Below are 25,165 nucleotides of genomic sequence, written 5' to 3'. Positions count from 1 at the left end.
GCCTGCCTTAAAGCACTGGGTGATTTTGATTGGGCCAGACCCCTTCTGGCCATCAAGTAACAGGGCTTAGTTAGAAGCCAAGAACTATCCAAGCAAATGGAAAGCAAACACTTTGGTTTTGCCTTGTTTTATCTATCCATGCAAAATATATATCACTTAATATGGTAGAAGTTTGTCATTGGTATGAGCTTTCGTGTGCATGCACACTTCTTCAGATACGTATGAAGAAGTGTGCATGCACACAAAAGCTCATACCTATGACAAACTTAGTTGGTCTCTAAGGTGCTACTGGAAGAAGAAAAAATTATTTTGTTTTGACTACGCCAGACCAACATGGCTACCTACCTGTAACTATTAATATTCAGTAAAGCTTTGCACAGACCTTGCTCAGAAAACTTATGTGCAGAAACTTATGAGCAGAATTATCATATACACTATACACACATGTGTGCAAACACACACATATTTCTGGTATATTTTGGAAAGTCGCTTGTTCACTATGCATTTCGGCACCACTTTAGATACCATAACCAAATTTTGCACGGTGATTTCTAAGATTAAGGAGCAGGCTTTTATTCACGTTTAGATACCATTAGATGCCATTTTGAATTAAGATGGTGGATTGAGCCTTTCGACACTGCGCTGATGGTTTTGGGTTCTTGGAATTCCTGAACATCGCTGAGTATAATGTGGGGGGGGCCTTCTATTCATAAGCCAAAAAGCTCGGAGCCAAACACAATGTTTGTCCTGCCTCAAAAACCTCCATTTCAATTTGTACACAGGGCATGAGCCGCCCAAAAGCTCTTTGACATCAAGGCAGTTGTTCTTTCCGGAAAATACCTTTATTATGAGATGTAATTCTGTGATGTGGATTGGTGTTATAACTTAAACCACTCATTTATTCATGCCACCTCACCTTGTTCCGAGAGAGTGCAAGGGAAGCACTTAAAAAAATTAAATGCCCCCAAGATTACTTAGCGACTTATTTGCGGGTTTTCCTGCCCTCCCCATTACTATGGAAACAAAGTGGATATAAAGTGCACTGCAAGCAACGTCTACTTCAGACCATTAAAAGATGTGCAATTATTTTAATAGCAGGCTTCATGGCAAACTTTCTATTTTCAATGAATTCTTTTTCATATTAAGCCCCCCGCTGATGGAGAGGACAAAGACTAACAGCAATCAGGAACTTGTCAGGAACTGACACCTAGTGACAATCAACGTTGTATATCCCACGTATTTTAAAGCCTTATCAAAGCTGTCCGAAGGAACTCTCCACCCCACGAAATGCTCAGTACATACAGGTGAACAGTCTTCTGTAGTAGTTCCCACCTGTGAGCCTACAGTTCCTTTATTTTTGTTAAAATGTTGCTGTGCTGCTTTCGCAGCAAAGCCCATCCAAAGCAGAATGAGAATTATTAGAATCTTAATTTGTATCTTTCTTGGGCTCCTTGATCACTGCAGATGGTGACAGCAGTCACGAAATTAAAAGACGCCTGCTTCTTGGGAGAAAAGCAATGACAAACGTAGACAGCATCTTAAAAAGCAGAGACATCACCTTGCCTACAAAGGTCCGTATAGTTAAAGCTATGGTTTTCCCAGTAGTGATGTATGGAAGTGAGAGCTGGACCATAAAGAAGGCTGATCGCCGAAGAATGGATGCTTTTGAATTATGGTGCTGGAGGAGACTCTTGAGAGTCCCATGGACTGCAAGAAGATCAAACCTATCCATTCTGAAGGAAATCAGCCCTGAGTGCTCACTGGAAGGACAGGTCGTGAAGCTGAGGCTCCAATACTTTGGCCACCTCATGAGAAGAGAAGACTCCCTGGAAAAAACCCTGATGTTGGGAAAGATGGAGGGCACTAGGAGAAGGGGATGACAGAGGACGAGATGGTTGGACAGTGTTCTCGAAGCTACGAACATGAGTTTGACCAAACTGCGGGGAGGCAGTGCAAGACAAGAGTGCCTGGCGTGCTATGGTCCATGGGGTCACGAAGACAAATTTGTATCAGCCACTAACCATAGCAATAAAATAAAATGTACTGAAGACAGAGGTAAAAACTTAACTATTTGGGCGTGTGGCGTTTGCCCATTCTTTTGGAAACATCTATACAGGGGGAGAGAAAGGGTTAATAGATAGACCAATAGAAAAGCCCAGAGGTGGAGCCTACCTGCTCTTAAAAGGCTTAGCCAGAGGTTTAGACAGTTGGGAAGACAGTTGGAAATAGACAGTTTGCTTGGTTGGTTTCTTGTGGGCGGGAGGCATAGGAGTCAGAGTGGGTTAGAGACAGAGGGGAGACAGAGAGAGTGAATTGGATTATAATGTTTCAAAGTATTTAAAACTTGTTTGCGTTCACAAGAAACTGGAATCTTTGTTAATACGTTACAACGTAACTGAGTCTGAATATATTACCGGGGAAACCTGGTTGGAGAATAGATGTGGTGGCACAGGGTCAATAGTCCGTGGAACGACCTGGGGCTCTGTGTGAACGCCACAAAAATGGTGGCAGCGGTGGGATAAATAAATACGCCCATGGCGGGATAGATTTATACACTCATGAAGGGGAAGGTGGATCTGGGAGTGAGGTTATTTTGGCAGAGGGGTTTACATCAATAATCAAATAATAGATCTTATTCTAATTGCCCCTGCTAAAAAACCTTGCAGTTTTTGCTGTCACCTGATCATCTTGATCTGGTAAAAGAAAGGACACAGTAGCAATGGTTGAGCGACCCAGCGTAGACAATAATAGAGGGTTATAACCTCAGTCCTCCTATCTTTATAGAGAGTGCAAGCCAGAAGCACATGAGCCACAAGGTCAATACTGCCATCTTCACAGGGACGTAACCCATCGAAAGTAACGTACATCAATAATAAGGGGTGTGGGTGGTGCTGTGGTCTAAAGCACTGAGCCTCTTGGGCTTGCTAATTGGAAGGCTGGCGGTTCAAATCCATGCGACAGGGTGAGCTCCCATTGCTCTGTCCCAGCTCCTGCCAACCTAGCAGTTCGAAAGCAAGTACAGTGGTACCTCTACTTACAAATTTAATGCGTTCCGAACGCACATTTGTAAGTAGAAAAAATTTGTAAGTCGAATCCCATAGGAATGCATTAGGAGAAAAAATTCGTAAGTCGAAGCAACCCTATCTAAAAATTCGTAAGTAGAAAAAATCCTATCCCAACTGCATCCAAGATGGCGGACGGAGCTCCATTCGTAAGTAGAAACATTCGTAAGTAGAGTTATTCGTAAGTAGAGGTACCACTGCAGATAAATCCGTAGGTACCACTGCGGCGGGAAGGTAAACAGTGTTTCTGTGTGCTCTGGTTTCTGTCACGGTGTCCCGTTGTGCCAGGAGCGGGTAAGTCATGCTGGCCACATGGCCCGGAAAGCTGTCTGTGGGCAAACACTGGCTCCCTCAGCCTGAAAGCGAGATGAGCACTGCACCCAATAGTCGCCTTTGACTGGATTTAACCATCGAGGGGTCCTTTACCTTTTTTTTTTTTACCTTTACAACAATCATACCGGTAATTGCCTGTATAAAAAGTCAAGGTTACTAAAAACCAATAATAAAATAAAGATTGATTAAAAAATAAACAAAACAGAACTTCGATAGCAATAACAGTATCCCAGCCTCCATTCAGCGAGGACCAAAAATGTCACAAGGACGGCCAGTCAAAATATGAATGGACTCCAAACTCCCATTCAACTCCAACCAATATGGTTGGTGGGATATATCTAACATCTGAAGGCCTACAGGTTTCCCATTCCTGTACCCAAGGGGAGGGTCTATTCTGTCACAGGCTCCCCTTTGTTGAATCACCTCCCTCCTGATATACAACATCAATGTGTTTTCGGTGCTTGCAAAAATCACACTTGCTCCCTCGGGTATTTGCTGCTCATTGCTACCAAACTTACTGGACTGTAGTTACATTTTTATATACCATGGACTTTTAATGAGTGAGTGGTGGTATGCAAATGTTTTAAATATGGCAATCAAGTCAGGAGGGAATTTCCCCGCCCAAAGGAATGCACACTGCAGATAAAGAAGGGAAAATCTTTTGAGAAAGAAGCGAAATCTTTTTCTTCTCCAGGGCTTGGGGAGAAAGGAAATGAGGGCTAAGCTGGCTCCACAGTTCTTTCTACTCTATATTGTATTTTTATTTATTTTATTGGTTTTTATTGGTTTTTATGGCTGTCAATGTTCTTTTGTTATGCTGTGAGCTACCTGGGGTCCCGTTTGGGCCAGAAATGGCGAGATAGATCATTTTAAATAAATAAATAAAAATCCATAAAAATGAAGGTTAACGCTACAATTGGGTTTTATGACCAGAGGGAGAATTTGCTTTTCCTTGGTTCCTTGTTTCCTAAGGGGGAGAGAGAGAGAGAGAGAGATTGTGTGCAGACACAAACACTTTTGTTGTATATTAGTGCAACCATGGTAAAATATAAACAGTTCTTTAAAAGTGAGAAAACGGGGAGGGAATCTGCATATATCCAAGAGTGGCCTTTATAACCCCTCCCCCCCCTGCAACGGGGTCTGTAGGCCAATAGCAATGTTGCAAAATGTTCTTCCTACTCAATAAGATACGGAGGAGCATTCCTAACAAGCTGCAAATCAGTTTCTTTCCAGCCCGTGTCATTTTCAGACGAGCTCATACCTAAGGCCATCCTGACTCCTTAAATTTGTGATTTTTAAAAAAAGATAAAAACCCTAATTGGAATACGCATTTTAACATTTTCTTTCAAAATATGCATTTCTATACATACTTCCTCCCAAAACTCACCATGTTTTTAAAAAGGGGGGTTTATTCTGGGATGTGTGTTTGGGTTAATGTTTATAAAGTAGAGCAGTGAGCAGTGGAATGTTTAGGAAGTGCAAAAGCCGGTGGATTCTCAACTCTGCTTCACAGGTCAGCGCGCATTGGAATTTGCAAAGGTCAAATTTCCCACCAATGAGACTGACTGAAAACACCACACACAGATCCCCCCTCCCGTTCCCATTAGCCAACAAAAAAAAAATCAGACCTCTCCCTCTCATTTTGCCCTGAGAAAAGTGGGGAAGAAAGAAAAAGACCTGACAAGCTACCACTATCCAATAGAGGCCTCTCCCTCATCCCATGGTTATCATCTTGCCCTGAGATAGGCCAGCAGGAGGCAAGCACACACACACAGAAGCCCCATAAAATGAGCTCATCCCCCCATGAGCCTCCCAATTGTTGGTTTCTGTCTTTAACATATACAGAACACCTTTTCTTTCAGAGATCTTAACATATGGGGTACAGCTCACCCATCTAGAAATACAGTCGTGCCTTGGTTTTCAAACAGCTTCGTTCTCGAACGTTTTGGCTCCCGAACACCAAAATAGTTCCGGTTTGTGAACCATTTTTAGAAGCCGAATGTCCGACCGGGTTTCTGCGGCTTCCGATTGGCTGCAGGAGCTTCCTGCAGCCAATCAGAAGCCATGCTTTGGTTTTCAAATGTTTTGGAAGTCGAACGGACTTCCAGAATGGATTCTGTCTAAACAAATAGCCATCTTTTCCATTCTGTTGTAACTTTCAGTTTTAAAAAACCTTATCGTAATCATCTTATGAAAACTATTTTCCGAGGTCTATCTGAAAAGCAGTGTGTATAAGAGCCATAAATATTATCTACCACCCTAAAAGTTGAGTGACTTTCTTTTCAGAATCAAAGGAACATTTCCAGAGGGGGATGGACCTGCAGAAATGGACCAGCTGGTTGGAATAAACCAATTTGTCTTATAAGGTTAGTTGTCTGCAGCTGGTCTCGCTGGATGTCTCCGCAATAAACAAGGTTTTGATATAAGGCAACATATGGCGCCTGAAGTTTGCAATGCCTTTGCTGCCCGTCAATGGAATGGAATTACGGAAACTTACTCCAGAGGTCCGGATGGTAGGAGAGGAGCAGCACAGGTAATGTTTAAAACACCATCTACTTGTGTAAATGAAAGCTGTCAAGACTCATAGAAATAAATTGGAGGGGAAAGTAGCTCTCTTGTGTATTGCTGAGAGAGCCTGAGGGTATCGGTGCATTAAAAAAGCCTCACAGTGAGAATGAAGAGCAGAAAAATTCTATTATGCCTGTAAAGAGATAACAGCCAGTGCTGTGTACTGCTGAAAAGCTTGGATATTATGTTTAGGGGATGAATGTGACGGCTTCAGAATTCACCTAAGTACGCAGTCCTACAAAGTTCCTGGAAAGTAAGCACCATTGATATGAACAGGACTTTTTGAGAAAACATACATAGCATTCTGCTGTAACTAACTCAAGGAAGTAGAGAGAGCTCATTCACATGAAGGCAGGCCTGCATTGGGAAAGTTTTAATGTTGGGTGATATATTATGTTTTTTTATAAGTGTTGCAAGCTGCCCAGAGTGGCTGGGGCAACCCAGCCAGATGGGTGAGGTATAAATAATAAAATGATGATGATGACAAGGTGAACAGAGAGTACAGTCATACCTTGGATCCCAAACACCTTGCGAGTCAAACATTTTGGCTCCCGAACGCCACAAACCCAGAAGTGAGTGTTCCACTTTGCGAACGTTCTTTGGAAACTGAACGTCCAACGGGGCTTCCGATTGGCTGCAGGAGCTTCCTGCAGCCAATCAGAAGCCGTGCTTTGGTTTCCAAACATGGACTTCCGGAACAGACTTCCAAGGTACGACTATACAGTGGAACCTCAGTTTATGAACACCTCGGTTTATGAATTTTCGGTTTATGAACGCCGCGGACCCATCTGGAACGGATTAATTCATTTTCCATTACTTTCAATGGGAAAGTTTGCTTCAGTTTATGAACGCTTCAGTTTATGAACAGACTTCCGGAACCAATTACACCCATGCTTCAGTTTATGAACGCTTCAGTTTAAGTACTCCGCGGACCCGTCTGGAACGGATTAATCCACTTTCCATTACTTTCAATGGGAAAGTTTGCTTCAGTTTATGAACGCTTACTCCGCGGACCGTCTGGAACGGATTAATTCACTTTCCATTACTTTCAATGGGAAAGTTCGCTTCAGTTTATGAACGCTTCAGTTTATGAACAGACTTCCGGAACCAATTGTGTTCATAAACCGAGGTACCACTGTAGTAGGAAACTGTTAGGTCACATCCACACCTTGCTTTTTGTTAAGGGTGCTGAAAGCTGTTAGGAGACCCCTCACAGAGCTACAAGTCCCATTGCCCTGAACGAATGGGAGTTCCCAGGACTCTAGGTTCTTTCGGGAAAGCCAAAGTGGTATGAATGGCTTTAAAGGTTTGGTAGGGTTGCCATATCTCAAAAAGTGAAAATCCGGACAGAAAAGTTGTTGAGCTTTCTTGGGCAAAGTTGTTGAGCAAAATCTCGAACAAATTTGAAGTTTCTGAGCTACTCTTAAGGGAAATTCACTAAAACGGCACTGCCAACATGGGTTGCCATGTCAGACGTTTAAGCGATTTCCACCTGGACACTGTTTGCAATGGCTAATTGCTGGCTATGTCTGGGAAACTCTGGACGTATGTAGCCTTATTCCAGTTTTGTGATGTTGCGTTTACTTTGTGCCAACCTGTGCCACAAACTAGATATAATGAGCACTCGTATTGGAGTGCTTTGTAGACTGATAGCTGTGCTCTTTCACTCTTGTCTGATGTTCCTAACCCTTCTTTTAAACTTTCTTAGCTTCTTTTGGATTCTCATGGACTTTTATATATATTTTCTGTTTTAACTCCTTTTAGTGGGGGTTGGTTTTTTAAAGATTTTAAATGATTGTACCCCTGCCTCCTTATGCTGGTCTATGTCTGTAATAAAGTGTGGTTGTTGTTGTTGTTGTTGTTGTTGTTGTTGTTGTTGTTGTTGTTGTACTTTGTGCCAAATGTTTTACCAGGGCTGAACAGAAACATTAAGAAAGGCCATCTGAACATACACAGAGTGTCTACAACAGACTTCCCCAACCTGGTGCCCTCCTGATGTTTGGGACTACAATGCCCATTAGACAAAGCCAGAGTGGTCAGAGATGAGGGGAGTTGGAGACCACCAGGTTGGGAAAGGCTGGTATTATATACCACTTACCACTTGCTTCCCCCAACCAAGCCTGTTCCCACACACTTTGGAGTAAGCAGTGGTCTTGCAGGACAAGAGGCATGGTTGTGCCCAGTTCCGGATTTACGTATAAGCTAAACAAGCTATAGCTTAGAGCCCCACTCTCTTGGGGGGCCCAAAAAAAATAAAGGAAGAAAACACTGGGTGTATATTTCCAAAATATAAGATAAAAAACAAATAAAATAAAACCTACATAGAGCAACAGTGTTTGGTGTTGTGTAGGCTCCTATGATGTAAGTAATGGGTCCATAAATTACCATATAGCATATATTCAACACAAAAAACAGTGACAATTTGTTGTTGACAAAGGACAGCTGGACATATAAAGGGCCCCATTGCCTCCAGTATCTTAGGGCCTCATCAAACCGAAATCCAGCTCTGGTTGCGCCCCACATTTGAAGAAGAAGAAGAGTTTGGATTTGATATCCCGCTTTATCACTACCCTAAGGAGTCTCAAAGTGGCTAACATTCTCCTTTCCCTTCCTCCCCCACAACAAACACTCTGTGAGGTGAGTGGGGCTGAGAGACTTCAGAGAAGTGTGACTAGCCCAAGGTCACCCAGCAGCTGCATGTGGAGGAGCGGAGATGCGAACCCGGTTTCCCAGATTACGAGTCTGCCACTCTTAACCACTACACCACACTCATGAGTGACGCACTGCTTTGGAAAAACAAAAAACTAACCACTTCCTTCAACAACACCACAGACATGAAAATAAAAAGCAGAAGGGGGAAAAGAAGCCCAGCAATGCAGATTTCCAAGTAAAATACACAATACATCATGGGATATCTAGTAGTTCATCCAAAAATACTAAGCATATTTTCGTGACTGAAAACTGTATTTGCATCCACCAGTTCTGTTGCTTCATTATTACTCCTGAGCAGAGGGTGAGGAAAACCCAGGACATTACAGTGGTACCTCGGGTTACAAATGCTTCAGGTTGCAGACTCCGCTAACCCAGAAATAGTACCTCGGGTTAAGAACTTTGCTTCAGGATGAGAACAGAAATCGTGTTCCGGCAGCGCGGCGGCAGCAGGAGGCCCCATTAGCTAATGTGGTGCTTCAGGTTAAGAACAGTTTCAGGTTAAGAACGGACCTCCGGAATGAAGTTCTTAAACAGAGGTACCACTGTATTCCCTAATAAGAACTTCTTTTTTCTTTTCTTTTTCCTTTGACAGGAAAGGCATTATCCATTTGGGGAAAGCTATTGTCAGAATTCTCAAGTAAAAAGAGCCTCTTCTGAATCACACTGAAGAAGAAACTAACTTTGAATAAGGGGGAAAGAAGAATCAGCCCTTAAGCTACTGTCTTTTACTAGTCAGCTTGGAACTTGCCTCCTTCCCTCCAATTCCTTGCTACCACATTCAAGAAACACTCTTTTAAAAAGGAGACAACTATCCACCTCGAGGTTTAGTACCTGGAGATGTATCTGATGAAGCAGGTTCTGAAAACAGCACAACAACAATCAAACAGGTTTTACTTCCTCAACTAGGGCTTGCGTACATACCATCTCTTTAATTCAGGTCACTCCAGCTTGCGAGGGGTTGCTAGGAAGGGCAAATGACGGTTCCCAGAACTCTGTGATGGAAAGAATGGGCTTCAAACTGAGAAGATCCACTTGGGGGTGTCAAATGTTGGCCTCGCACAGGGCGCCATATTGCAAAAGGTTACCGAAGTCCTCCCCTGTCCAAGTCCAGGTCTTCAGATAAAGCCGAGGGGAAGATTTCATGGTGCAGCTACCCTCCAATGGGGCCGTTTCATATCAAGAAGCCCAGGAACCCAGTGGTGCTTAAAACTGCTGCGGAAATATTTGACAGAAAGAAAATATCACATTCCACTGGCAGCCACCTCACAGCAATAAGGTAAGCTCCACTCCACACCTGCCAAAATTATGAAGTGCAGGTTCCTAATAATTGCTGGAAGTGTAAATGTGGGAATGTTCAGGGAGGCAGGAGAGGATATATTGTTTAATAATACCCTTCTCAACTTGTGTTAGCAAGTTCTATAATTTAGCAGAGTAACATTCCCTTTTTAAACTTACACAGCGGATAACTTGTTGTCAGGCTTGCTTAAGCCTCTAAAATAAGTATCCTGGTAATTTCCCTTTATTCCCTCCTAAAAAGAATAGACATGACACAGTCTTGTATAAAAAGTATAAAATAGTTTACTCACACATTCTGTTCACATATGGCAGACTTAAATTATAAAATATATACACATGGATTCTATCCCATAAGGAGATAGTTCCTTTGTCCTCTCTTGTCTGGAAGCTGCATTTTGATAAGAGCTATTAACCAACAACTTTTGTCTGAATTTTCTCCTCATAAACGTTGAACTTAAAAGGCCCATCAATATTAGCAATCCCATGGAAGGGCGATCTCTCCTGCTGGGCTTCAAAAATCATTACTGAACCATAATTTCCGAAAAGGAAGAGATCAGTCCTTGTTTGGAAATGAGCCTGCCAAAGAGTAAACAAAATCATTAAGCTGCTACGTGGAATGAGAATACCTTCTTCATCATCATCATCATCATATTGCTCACCCAAAGCAAAATGATAGAGTTTCAGTCCCTATTGCTACTGACAAGACCCAACCCCAAAGGTTCTGCCAAGGCGATGCAATTACGGTATTCTTCTGCAAGGATTGGTTGGGGAGAGAAGATTATTATGCTCATAAGTGTTGATTTTCTTCTCTAGGGGTGGTTATAAGAGGTACGACTCGCCGTGGCAGAAATTCAACTAACAGAACCACACAGGAAAAATGAACACCGCTATCACAACATTTAAAAAGTGATGGGTGTGTGTGTGTGTGAAAATAAGAATTATGGGCCAATTCACACTTTGAGTAGAAAGTGTTCTAGTTATGGAAGGGCTTTTGATCTGGCAGAAGAGGTGGCGAGGCGATCTTTTGCTCCTTTGCCCTAACCATCACCTCAGCCTTCCCCTTTGTTCTGAAACGTTCCCTAACTTTCAGCAGCTGATATTTGCCAGGAGGAGACTAGGAGCTACAGGGAAGAGGGGGGGATTATTTATTTGAGTCCCTTTATGAATCTCTTCCCATAAGGTATCGCAAAGTGGTTTTGCTGCGAGGGAAAACCGTCAACAGTAAAAAGCATGAAAAACAATTCCATATGCACACAATTGCTCGTCCAATTCAGAATCAGATGCAGACTGGGAGAAAGCGAAACCTTCTACAGACATTCTAACACCAGGTGAAACCTTTTTGAAAAGATCTGTGATTTTATTTTTTAACTTTTTTAGAAAACCCAAACCACTGCTTGCGTATTATGAACATTTTACTCGCCTGGTTTTATTCTTCTCCCTCCTGGAAAAGTTCAGACTGTGTGTTGTTTTACGGTATTGTTTTATTGTATTGTACGTTACCATTTTATGCAGGTGAGATGCCCAGAGAACAAGGCAGTCCTTATCCAAATAACAAGCAACTAACAATGAAAATAAGTTACAGGTAGGTAGCCGTGTTGGTCTGGCGCAGTCGAAACAAAATAAAAAAAATTCTTCTTCCAGTAGCACCTTAAAGACCAACTAAGTTAGTCATTGGTATGAGCTTTCGTGTGCATGCACGCACACTTCTTCAGATACACTGAAACAGAAGTCTCCAGACCTTTATATATAGTGAGAGGGTGGGGAGGGGTATTCTCAGAAGGGTGGTGGGAATGGGTGTTTGACTGATAGGCGTGGAAACTCATTGATGACTGTTAACGACTGCAATTTGTCTTACAGGAAAAAGCAAGGGGTGAGAAAATGAGAGCCCTCTCATCATGCTTCATGAGAATGCAGGTGGATGGGTACTGAAAGTTGAAATCCTGTGCAAATATATATTGCTTCTTCATTTAAGCAAAATATATGGGTCATCTCTTTAAGCCTTCTCTTTTTCCCCACAATGAGGGAGCGTGCCAGCATGCTGCCAAGCCTCACTCCCTCTACTGCAGGATTGGGGGAGCTTTTTAGTTCAAGGGGCCACATCCCAACCTTTTTGGTTCCAGGGGCCACATACCAGTGGTGTGGGGGACCAGAGGCATAAAGTGGGTGGGGCTTACCTTTGCTCAGTAGCTCACATTCCATCCATGCAGAAGGCAGAGGTTCCTACAACCATATTTCTCCATTTCCCATGCAGGCAAGCAAGAGAGAGCATCACAGATTCTTTCCAGCCAGGTGCAGAGTAGAGAGGTGAGGGGTGTGGCCTAGAGGGGAGTGGCCTAGGAGGAGGGGTGTGGTTTGAGAGGTCTAGAGGATTCTCATCCCTGCCCCTTCCTACAGGTCAGGCACCCCCAAACTCATCCCTCCAGATGTTTTGGGACTACAACACCCATCATACCTAGCTAACAGGACCAGTGGTCAGGGATTATGGGAATTGTAGTCCCAAAACATCTGGAGGGCCGAGTTTGGGGATGCCTGCTATAGGTAAAAGGTAAAAAGGTAAAGGACCCCTGGATGGTTAAGTCCAGTCAAAGGTGACTATGGGGTTAGGGCGCTCATCTCACTTTCAGGCCAAGGGAGCCGGCGTTTGTCCACAGACAGGTTTCCGGGTCATGTGGCCAGCATGACTAAACCGCTTCTGGTGCAACAGAACACCGTGACGTAAACCAGAGCACACAGAAATGCCATTTACCTTCCTGCCCATTTACCTATTTATGTACTCACGCTGATATGCTTTTGAACTGCCAGGTTGGCAGGAGCTGGGACAGAGCAACAGGAGTTTACAGGATTCGAGCTGCCGACCTTCTGATCGGCAAGCGCAAGAGGCTCAGTGGTTTAGACCACAGCGCCACCCACGTACCTTTACCCTTCCTATAATCAGGGTCCTAAAACACATGGGAACTCTCCTAAACTGTGAAGGCTTCCTGCTGCAGAAGTTTATCATTCGACTATCATGGGAAGGGAAGTGGAGGGGCTTGCATCTGAGGCACCAGCTTGTGAGGGCAATTATGGGGGCCAACGTCACATGCGTGGCGTCAGGATGTGGGGAGGAGCCGAACACAGTGGCCACAAGGCTTCAATGGCCAGCGGTTCTTCCTCTGCCTCCTCCTGGCATCACCACCAGCTGGGAGTTGGCTTTGACCCTCCTTGCCCTCCATAGCAGCAGGAGGAGGAAGAGTCAGCCACTGGAGCTGTGCTGTGCTTGACCCCACACTTTCTGGATATCGGGAGGGCCAGCTCCCACCCCAAAAATATTGGGGGGGGGCAAAAGGGCTCAGCCCTCACCACTCCTCTAAAGCATGGTTGAAGAGGGCTCTGGTTGATTTCACACTCCCAACAGATATCTTTGGATCAGGATTTAGGAAGGACAAACCACACTATCCAGCCCAAATTCAATTCTTCCCCAAAACTTTAACAGATGTTCTGCTTACTGTTTTTTTTTGGGGGGGGGGTGCCTATACAGTTTCTGCGGTTGCAGAGGCTAAACAGAGGCTGCTTCCTCCCCTGGGATTTTATTTCAATGATCAAAACCAGGAACACAATGTTATTACCACCATCAATGAATTAAAAAAGAAAGATTTTAAGCTCCCCACATTACCATTTCTAAAACTGCAACTTCTTGAGATCTGCTCAAGATTCATCTCACAGCTTTCCTCCGCTTTGTCCTCAATTCCCCTCCCCTCCCCTCGTCACCTTTTCTTTTTCTCCCATTTTGTTCAAGATCTGACTGAAGTTGTTCTGTTGGTGAATAAAAGCAATTTCTCTCTTGATCCACCTCCAACTTTCATTCTATTTGCTCCCACCATTATCCCTGTACAAACGTGTTTTAAAATCCTTTTGCGAAGTGCGTACCTCCTTTGATTTGTAAAACCACTACTGCTGAGATACATTTTCGTGAGAGTTCTTCTCCCAGCGTCAGAACGCCTTGCAAACTATTATCATACATTTAAGCTTCCCAGATCTTGGTCAGATCTGGAATCAAAAGGAGCCATCTTTGAAGGTCCCATAAGTTTATCTGCACAAACTAAAGCAACACCTGAGAGAAAAAAATATTATTGTTAAGTATTTAAAATTAAACAGAGCAATGAGCTTAAAGCAAAATACAGTGGACCCTCGGGTTATGTCCAATGTAAATTCTGGGTTGCAAACGCGGCAAACCCAGAAGTGTATTCTTCCAGGTTTCGCCACATGCGCATGCACAGAAGCACACTGCGTGCCTCGCACATGCGCAGCAGTGCCTCTACTTGCAGATTTTGCGTGGTACGTATGGACCCCTGGAAGGAATTACATTCGTATCCAGAGGGTCCACTGTAGACAGATCCTTACTGGAAAACCTGACGGTCTAGTAGACAGGATGCAAAATGAAGAAGGGACATGATGCAATGGTAAGTACATCTGTTTGGCATGTAGAAGGCTCAATCACCAGCATCTCCAGCCAGGACTAGAAATGACACCAGGCAGAAACCCTGGATGACGTCCTGCTAGTTAGTGTAAACCAGGGGTGGGGAGAACCTTCAGCTCATAGCGAAATCTTGGCCTGCCAGGAGGTCAACTTTGTCCAATGGGGTATGGGCAATCTATCCAGAAGATAATTGTATATTGAGGAGTTAGTGATTTGACATGGTTACCCTTCCTGCCTCCTCTTCATTCCCCTTCCCTATCTCTTGTTAAGTTCTTTGATGGCTGAGAGCAGCCTGTAATGTCCTCGTCTGTTGGAAGGAAGTGATTGTGCTGGGCACCTTCTTTGATGTTGGAAATCGTTTGGAGAAAGTGAGGCTTATTAATGGTCTGCACATAGCCAGTTGGGCAAGCCACTCAGGCTAGCTAGCTATAAATCAGATGGTTTTGAACAGCGTTTTCTTTGAATCTCATGCATGGACTGATTGGCTGCAGGGCCATGCAAACTTAAGCTACCTGGGGAGTCACTCTGCCACTTCTTGAGGGCTTCCAAGTGGCGGATTAAAGTGCTTGCTTGGTATGTGTCAGGGGGTTCTTGTGACTACTCTAGAGTAACGACGCTCCGCATGCTTGTCTTTAAACAGTTTTTATTGGTGCAGTCTATTTACAGTTGAATTGGTGTGTAAAACATGTCTGCTCAGACCGATGCAGAATCCGGCACTGGACCGCCCCTGGACCTCCTCCAACATAAGAGTCTCGGGACAGCAAATCTCTTTCCCCTCCTTCTCCTGCATAATTCCGGAACCGGAGGAAAAAAGGGTCTACGCTCCATGTTTTCCTTCTCCCCCCTTCCCCCCCTCTCTCTTCCTCTCTCCTGTGTCATAGGGGCTCTCCCATGCTGCCAGAGCCCTGTCCCTCTCTCTCCACTTCCTGACTGGACTCCTGAGCGTCCCCGCTGTTATCGCTGCTTGTGGAGGAGCTGCTTCTGATGAGGGGAGGAGGATCCCTATATTCTCTTCCCCTTACAGTATGCATATACTGCTCTGCCTGGTTCCCTGTAACTTTGCTTCTCACAGTGAGGGAACCGCCAGAAGGCCCTCGGCGCTGGACCTCAGTGTCCGGGCAGAACGATGGGGGTGGAGACACTCCTTCAGGTATACTGGGCCGAGGCCGTTTAGGGCTTTCAAGGTCAGCACCAACACTTTGAATTGTGCTCGGAAACATACTGGGAGCCAATGTAGGTCTTTCAAGACTGGTGTTGTGATAGAAATCACAAACCTGATATGGGTTGTATATCCAAACCAAAGTTGCAAAGAACTAAACAGATCATCTGTTCCAATCCTCTTGTAACCTAAACTGGGATAGCCAATGTTTTAAGTACGCTGATGGGATGTCCAACCAATTTTGTCATTAAAATAGCCAGCATGCGAAGCAACCTGATGATGCCAACTTATTCTATCTTCAATTTTAAAAGGAAAGTCTAAAGTAGACTGAAGGTGATATCTTCCTGAGTCTTGTCATTGTGTATAAACAGGCATGTTGCCCATTTATCCATTCATACATCCTTTGGTGACCTGCTGTGTTCTCTCTCTCTCTCGGGGAGAAGTAGCAAGGGAAAATATACATTTGTGAACTGAAGGATGAGTTAACTATTCCAGCCTCATAGGTTCCATAAGGAAAAAGTAGCATCAGTATAACCAAAATTGACAGTTGCTATTTGTACCCAGTGTCAATGGTCACAGTTTACTCCAAAGATTAAAATGGCAGCAGCCTTTTCTCTTTCAAAACCATAAAAGTCAGCCATTATCTTGTAAAGAAGAGAGCACCAGGAATATAGGGAAGCGTTTATATTATCTGAACTGGAATTTAATTTTAGATGCCACTCTAGTTATAGAATCAGGACCCAGGTTATTCAAGAGCCCCAAAGATAGCCAGATTCTTCCGTATGGAAATCAAGATGGAAAATCTTCAGTCAAGGAAAAACTGAATAGCCCCCATTTTGCTGCTTCAGCGGCTTCTGTTTAGGAAGCCCCCAGTGCCTTCATTAGAGGTCATCTCTCTCATATTGCCACTAAAAAAAAAAAGGAGCGAGACAGAAAGAGAGAGAGAAGATGACAGAGGAGCGATATCCTTGATAGCAAAAACCAAGGCCGTAGGCTTCTCCCCTCTAAAGAGTCTCAAAATCCTCACCCCATCAGGCTCTGTTAACAAGCTCTGTTCTCTGCTCACGACGCTGAATTTGCTTTGTTCTGTTGAAATAAAGCAAGTGGGAAATGGAGGAGTTGGCAAACAGACTCCAAACAGAAAAGCTGACGGAAATAAAGACAGCTGTTCGCCAAAGTGGGAACAAGTTGAGCACAGCAAAACCCAAAATTAGCAAAACCGTTTTGAGCATTATTTAAAATGGCACTAACACGACAGGGGGCCATCTTTAAAATGGGCTATCCCTGCCACAAACAGCTCTCTCGACTGAAGTGCCAGTCCCCTCGAGGGGAAACTATATAAATCCACTCCAACCATTAGGACAATGATGGCTAGCAAAGTTGCTGGTACCAGTGGGGGGGGTTCATGCTGAATTTTATTAAAAGCAACACCACGAGGGTGTGATACATCTTCTTTCAGAATGCTGCCTTCTTTTAAAACACCACCTACTTCACAGATGTAAACCACATTTGTCATGGTTTGCCCCCAGAATTCTCGAAAATTGTAGCTTTGTGAAAGCATTCTCTTGGCATTTAGATACCGGCCTGTAGTTGTTCGTTAGAAGAAACTGGCAGGATATTAAACACAGCATCAAAGGAGGTTCAGATCCTGAGTTCATATTCTGGTTAGTACAAGATTAAACCACAGTTTCCCAAAATTAGATGCAAAAGGATACCATGGTTTAAACAAAACACACGAGAAGTTCCAAATCCAGAATCTAAAAGGACGGGAGGGATGAGGGGCAGGTCACAGGAACTCAGTGAATCCTGGGAACTGTAGTTCATTAAGTGTGTTTGGAATTGTGAGGAACAAACTACAGTTCCCAGGTTTTTTGGGGGAAGCTTTGCGGTTTAAATGTATGGTGTGTACATGGCGTAAGTACACACTGACTGGGTGGGGGCGACAGCAGTGGTCACCGGTTCAAATGCTCTAGATGGTTTTCCAACTATACAACAGGAGTTTGTGCACATCAGCAGAGTTCTATGGATATTCCAATAGCATTTGAAGAAAAGCTTTTCAGATTAATTCTGAAGTTAACAACTTGTTATGAACAGATTGCTGGATAGACAGATTTAAAACACCCCGAGGCTAACAAGAAAAGCAAAGAAAAAAAACACCATTTCAAGATAATATGGTGGTTTAAATTAAAAATTAATATTCCGATACAGTATAACCCAAGGAGCCATTTATTTAAATACATTTTAAACTATTCATTTCCCAATGGAATGGAAAATCGTTTGAGGCAGAACATCAAAAACAAAGGCTCTGAACACAATTTAGTGTGAGAAGCACAAAAGTTGAAATCTTTGTGGAAGTGAAGCCTGAGATGCTTTGACGGATCATTGTGAATGAGCAACGTGTGTAATATTGAATTCAGATTTATTTTAACATTCCCCCCCTTTTAATTACTCCTCATTGAAATGCCAACACAACATGTGAACTTTCAGTTTTGCTCCAGCTCGTAAATTGGATACAGCTGCTGAGTTGTATTTCCTATAGTAGAAATGGCAAACCTGTGGTCATAAGAACATAAGAGTCTTGCAGGATTAGACCCATCGGCACAGTGTCCAACCAGATACTTCTAGGAAACCTGCAAGAGGGGGTTGAACCCAAGAGCCCTCTCCCCTCCTGTGGCTTGCAGCAACAGGTATTGTGAAGCATTGCTACCTCTTAACTATGGAAGATTGATGGAATTTGTTGGTTCTCACCTAAATTATAGTATTTTTAATTTACTTTTGCCATTAGTAGTTGGTGATGGTACTGTACTCAAAAAGGAGATGCCGTTGTTTTGGTTAGTTTTGTTTTTTTTTCATTCAAGGAATAGAAAATGATGCTTTGGCAACCCAACTACCCATGGTTGATCAGAAATCAATTCTCTGGCAGATTTACCACTGGAAGGCGTGGGGGATGCAGAAACCTGAAATTCTTAACAGGTTAGAATTAAATTGCACAGAATATAGAAGGACCATGCCATTTAAAATGACCTTCAGATATATTTATAAAATGATTTACTATCATGAATACTGAACAAGGGCTGGGATTTTGAGAGAGAACTGAAAGGAGAAAAGGAGCAGCAAGGTGGAAGGAAGCCGTGAATCAGAAATCGATTTGGAAGAACTGGGGAGTGGGGGGGGGAGCTCTAGTGAGAAACATGGCACAAGGGAAGTAATCATTACATGTGGGATGGGATATATGTGCTCATTGTGGGATGCAAAAAGTCACAACAATCCCTAGATAGTCCACTTGGAGGCATAGCTGCCAAGTTTTCGCTTTTCTCGCGAGGAAGCCTATTCAGCATAAGGGAAAATCCCTGTAAAAAAGGGATAACTTGGCAGCTATGCTTGGAGGACTGAGGAGGAACACATGACTAAGCCTAGTTTCTTGTTCCTCCACATGCTAATTAGATGGGAAAGGCGGTAGATAAATTCTGAAGCAAGCAACCATTTCCCTCTCTTACTCTCTCACATTCTTGGATTGCAGTTACTTTCTCTCTCTAGGCTTCCAGCCAACAGAGAGAGATGAGATGGAGTCTCACTTCTTATAAGTGAACTTCACAATGTATATATTACTTTTCTCCTAAGCAAGTCTACCTCTTGAGTATGCTGTATCTCAGGAAGATTGTAAGTAAACATCTTTTATACTTTTAAGAGCATTGTGTCGTGTCTTTTCTTTTAAGAGGGACAAAGGGGAAATACCAGGAAAATACACTTTATTTTACAGGCTAGAATCAAGCCTGCGCAAACGCTTTTCTGCTGTGCATTTTGCAAAAGGGGAATGTTTTTACTTTGCTAAAGTTTGGTGCTTGCTAGCGCCAGCGGGGATAGGATATATCTAACAATATCTCCTCATCCACATTCCTGAACATTCCCACACTCATTTTGATACGGACTGGATCCAGATGTAGATATGCTTGGAGTAGGCCCACTGGATTCCATGTAAGGTTGCTTCCAACTAAGTCCTCCCACAATTTCCGCCCTCCCTTCCCAACAGGTGGGCAGGGTTTGAAACACCCAGCGGGGTTACCTGATCCAGTGTCTCCCACCTGGGTCAGGGTGGCTATTGTCCCACCCCGGCCTAGGAGGATAATGGACAGCCAGTGGGGGGCGGGGTGAGGCGAGGGCCAGGTGAAAGAGGCCGACCCCTTCGGCCAAACCTCACTTTGTTTCTTCTCTTCCAAGTTAACCCAACCATCCCTCCCAAATTAATGATATTTTCTTGCAGCCTAATATTTTGCGTTCCAGGTCAGCGGGCGCTGCTATGGTCGTAAGATGGTTGCTGTATTCAGAACCAGGAAGGAATTTCCCCTGCATTAGCAGGTTTCGCCTTCCCCGTAGCATTTCGTCACAACTTTGGCAGTTTTTAGACCTTGGCGAGGTATCCTTTAGTCTATCTTCAAGTTGGGGGCAGGCATTTCATGCACCCCCACGCAGCGGCATTTGCAGGGCCCGTTAAAGGGTTGATTGCGGGAGTCTCTGGCCCTAGAGCGGCGGCATGTAGGTCAAACTCCTGGCTGAGGTAAGGTGGGAGGGCACGCTGTGTAAGTGTGTGCCTTACAGTCCCCTCCCACTGCACCTCATGGCCCTGCGCATCCTCAGTCCATAGCTGCCAAGTTTTCCCTTTTCTCGCGAGGAAGCCTATTCAGCATAAGGGGAAATCCCTTAAAAAAAGGGATAACTTGGAAGCTATGCCTCAGTCCCGGACGGGCCTATGCCAAGTTACCCACATTCTGAAGTAAAATAAAGGTGTGGCCAATTTGAACCCATACATTGGTTTCTGGTCTCATTCTTTGGGGGGGGGGGTAGGCTCCACAGACGAAGTTCAGCGTGTGTGCTTGCAACAGGAGTTCCTCTCCCTATCCATGACCCTCCCCAATTGTTCTGGGTTTCCTCTCAACTCTCCAGAGACTGGGGTGCGAGGAGGGATAGGGGCACACAGAGAGAGGCGACAGGGAGGAAGTCCTGTTGTATGTTTCCGAGCCGAGGGCCTTCTGGTGGTTCCCTCACTGCGGGAAGTGAGGTTACAGGGCCTTCTTGGTAGTGGTGCCCGGCCTGTGGAACGCCCTCCCATCAGATGTCAAAGAAATAAACAACTATCTGACTTTTAGAAGACATCTGAAGGCAGCCCTGTTTAGGGAAGTTTTTAATGTTTGATGTTTTATCGTATTTTTAATATTCTGTTGTGAGCCGCCCAGAGTGGCTGGGGAAACTCATCCGGATGGACGGAGTGCAAATAAATTATTCATTATTATTGTTGTTGTTGTTGTTCTTGTTGTTATATGCTAATGGGATGCAACCTTCTGTCATGACTAGCTTAAGTCCCACTGATTTCTGTGAGTTATTCAAAGTACGACTAACACGTAGAAAATATGGAATTAGTCTGTTGTTCAATAGAAAAGAAGTGTTGAGGAAATTGTGATTTATGTTGCTGGATTAAATAAACCTGAGGAGCATAAGGAAACTGCAATAAATATGGAGAGAAAGTTGCAATAGCCTTTCTGACATTAACACACATTAACTGTTTTGGGGGACAATGCCCAAGAACTCAATATATGCAGTCTCTACTAACAAGGTGTGTTAACTGGCAGAGATTATAACTGAAAGAAGTGTGGTTTGCCAAAACCAAATAAAAGCTACATGTCATGTTAAACATATAATTTATTTTGCATGTATGTATTCAGATTAGTAGCTGTGGTGCAGGTATGTGGGCCGAGTTTCATCCCTGCCCATGCATGGTCCCTATGAGAAGCATTCCTATTATCGTTAATTGTTTAATGAAGTGTTTGATGCCTTGCTGCTGATGTTACTGTCTTTAAAAATGAATTGTTTAGCACTCTATTTTGATTTGTAGTGAGCCACCATGGTCAAACCTCTGTGGAAAACGACAGTCAGATTGATGGATTGATGGTGTCTTTGGTTGCTGATTAAATGAGTGCCAAGCAGGCTTCCTTAAAACTGTGATTTTAAATAGGAAGACACTATGAGTGAGCATGCTAATGTAATAAGAACGAAATATTCATCCGGGTCTGAGGAAAAGAACCCAGTGCTTTTTTCTTTTTTCGAAAAAAAAATGTATAGGGGTAATCTCATTTTCCTACTCATATTGCCTTCTTCTTTGGCGATCACTCGTAGCTGAGTAAGATTGCCTTCCATAAACACTGTTTTAACAATGAGTCCGTAAGTGACTGTGGAGGCCAATTCTGGATCCACACGTCCTTCCACAGTGGGGACATTGGTTTCCAGGTGGGAGTTGATCACGGTGTGGATTTGCCAAACGTGCCTTCCTCTTAGCACGTCTCTCCCTTGCGTTCTGAGTTCGAGTGTCTTCAAAGCCCATGACACCTTTGGTAAAGGCTGTTCTCCAACTGGAGCGCTCACAGCCCATTGCTTCCCAGTTGGTGGTGTTTATACTACATTTGTTTAAGATTTGCCTTGAGAGAGTCTTTAAACCTCTTTTGTTGACCACCAGCATTACGCTTTCCATTTTTATGTTTGGAATAGAGTAGTTGCTTTGGAAGACGATCATCAGGCATCCGCACAACATGACCAGTCCAACAAAGTTGATGTTGAAGAATCATTGCTTCAACACTGGTGATCTTTGCTTCTTCCCGTACACCGGCATTAGTTCGCCTGACTTCCCAAGTGATGTATAAATGTTGAAATATTGCCCTGCAATGAGGCCAAACTTAGATTCACAAAATGTTTAGGGTATGCGTACCCCTACGCCCCCTCAGAAAAAAAGTGCTGGTTACATCTGAACCAGGCTTACAGAGTTATTGCCTGCTGAAACACTATCAGGATTAATTTGACAATTAGAGGAAAAAACCCACAGCGATGCCTCTCATTTTATTTATGGCTCCTTGCTCGTGCTTTCGCTAAGGTGGAGTTCAGTTATGCTTCCAATGATACTGAGCAACATCACAAACCAGAATGCCCTCAGGGTTGTAATATTGTGGGAGTTACAAAAGGCTTTGTGTGCTTTGGAAAAAATAATATGCCTCCTCTTTCAGTTTCCAAGTGTTAACCAAGCTCATTTCAGAAGGTCCCTGGAAAGGCTTTCCTTTAAATATGCCAACATACACAGACTGTGTGGGACTTTTTATCCTTCCTTGGGTAGTTTAAATTGCTGCCGCCACCATTCAGCTACAAGATCTAGTTTGATCTCCCAACAAGACCTTTTGGATGACACAGCTGGTGTGAGCTTCACCCAATATCTTCTGCTTTATTAAGGACAAATTCCCAGCTGCTGCCTATGTAACCCATGATCTAATGCATGAAAAAACTGGAGGGGTGGGGAGGCAGAAGAGAAGTCTGCAATGTTCCCCCAAATAATATCAGAGCACTTTCATCGTGTAATGCAAATTCCACTTTCACTTGTTACAGAAGAACACTAGCAAAGCCTTCCTCTTGATTTTCTTCCAGAGATAACATCAAATACAGCAATCTTCGCACTGAACCAAAAACAAAAGAATATCTTAAAGAGAAGCATCTCAAATTAGACACACCATGTCATCTTCCCAGGAGAATACACAATGTAGTTATCTACAACTGCTGCTCAGATCAATCTTTGAGGAACCCTACAGATTTATTTTGATTGAGAGCCAATGCATTAACCATCATTTGGCTTTTTAAAAGTTCTTTAAATGTATCCGTGAACACAAATGGATTCGAAGATGAGCGGAGACCGCTTTTCTGCCTAGTGAAACCTCCTAATGTGAAATCTCAAAGCTAGAAAATAAGAAACAGAAGTTGCAGAGCTTTCTAGTTCAAATGAAGCTATTGTAATTATTCCGTGTAGCAGGCACACATGATACTTTGGCACATTTTCCTGAGCTTGACAATTAGGAACTCAGGATTGCTGTCTAGAGAGCTGAACTTTGCCAAGTAGCAAAAGACTGTTCTATTGTAAGCGAAGCTCATTACCAGAATCCTAAGGGTGACCCTATGGACCATGCAAGGGATAATTTCCCTCTTGCCTTGGCAACCCCTCTCACGTTTTGATCACACCACGACAAGTGGCACTAAATGTGTGCCTGGCTCCAATACAGCTGCCTAGGAAATAATAATGCAATGACCGAAGCTTAAGAAAAATGGAGAGATGCCAGCTGGGATTATTACGAAGTCCAGCGAAGCCGCTTGCTAATACGGTCTTGCGCTCTGCTTTTCTGAACTAGAAAGCTTTGCAAATAAACGAGCAGAGGGCAAAAGAGATGCTTTAACTGAGAACCAAGCAGAAACATTGCCTACAGAAAAAACCGGGGCAGGATTAACATTGATTAAAATTTCAACATTGCAGCAAAAAAGTTAAATTGATGCCTGAAACGCAATCAATTTTATCCAGCTATGTTCTATGCAATGAAATGAATGGCTATTCATTTTGTCACGCCTATTCATTTCACTGAATCTACCCTGAGTATGACTAGTGCTGGATACAACCCAATGTGCAGTTTTGGATATGTGTTGACAAATGGGAGCATAGGAACATCAAGCTCCTCTAAGAGACAATGAAGCTATAATTGAGCTGGTCCATTTTCATTCATTGCCACTGATGGACTCAATTTGATGGACTACAAATGGACGCGAGCATTGTTGAGGTATTTTGTGGGCACAATGTGGCCCAAGAAAATACAGGGGAAGGAGCAGTTTCCATGACTTCCGCTTATCGAGAATGAAAATTGGACTGCCTGAAAGCACCATTAGGGTTGATTATTTGAAGCAGGACAGTATCAAGGGAAGCTCTAATAACTTGAATGTGCTCTCGAAGATTTAAGACCCCAAGTAGAAATTTTCGGTGGTGCATCAATTTCTACGTTTTTCATACAGTCTGTTCCCATACCCAGCTAACACCAAGTATTGAAAAATGAACACAGCGATGGAAACAACCTTGGGAGTGAATTGGCTCTACGTATGGTGAAAGTATGACAATATTAGATACAAAATTCATTGCAGTGGTTCCCAACCTTTTTTTGTCCATGCCCCACCTAAGCATCTCTAAAATCCTAATTGCCCCCCTCCCATGACATAGAATTCTTATTATTCAAAAAGTGAACTCCTATTCATGTGGAGAAAGCCTAAAAGGCCATTAACTTGGTCTAACTCATTCTCGAATTGCCCCCCTTATAAATCAAATTGCCTCCCCTGTTGGGTGTGTGCCCCATGTTGGGAACCATGGATTTGAGCTGCAGTTCAAATTTACTAATCCAGGATTAGCCAATTTGCCAATCACAGTAGGTGTTTATGAGGTTAGGTTTGGATAGTTCCTCAAAATAAGAAAACCTACCGGCTATATTTTGCACATAGAAAACCGTCAGCTCTGTTTCTTCAGCATTCCTCTACTACAGGGCTGTCCAACTTTCAAGTGACGGTGATCTACCCATTGGATTGACCAGAGTAGTTGAGCTTTTTGGGGGGAGGATGAGCTGAAGCTGTTGAGCTGTTTTGTTTTGCTTTAGGGGGGGGATCAGGATCCCGCAATCAACAAGGATCGACCAGGGACACCCCACGATCGACTGGTAGATCGAGAGGCCTGCTCTACTATAATTA

The sequence above is a fragment of the Zootoca vivipara genome, chromosome 10 (assembly GCF_963506605.1).
Source record: "Zootoca vivipara chromosome 10, rZooViv1.1, whole genome shotgun sequence".
NCBI classification, from domain to species: domain Eukaryota; kingdom Metazoa; phylum Chordata; class Lepidosauria; order Squamata; family Lacertidae; genus Zootoca; species Zootoca vivipara.
Note: the sequence above shows the minus strand (reverse complement) of the source record.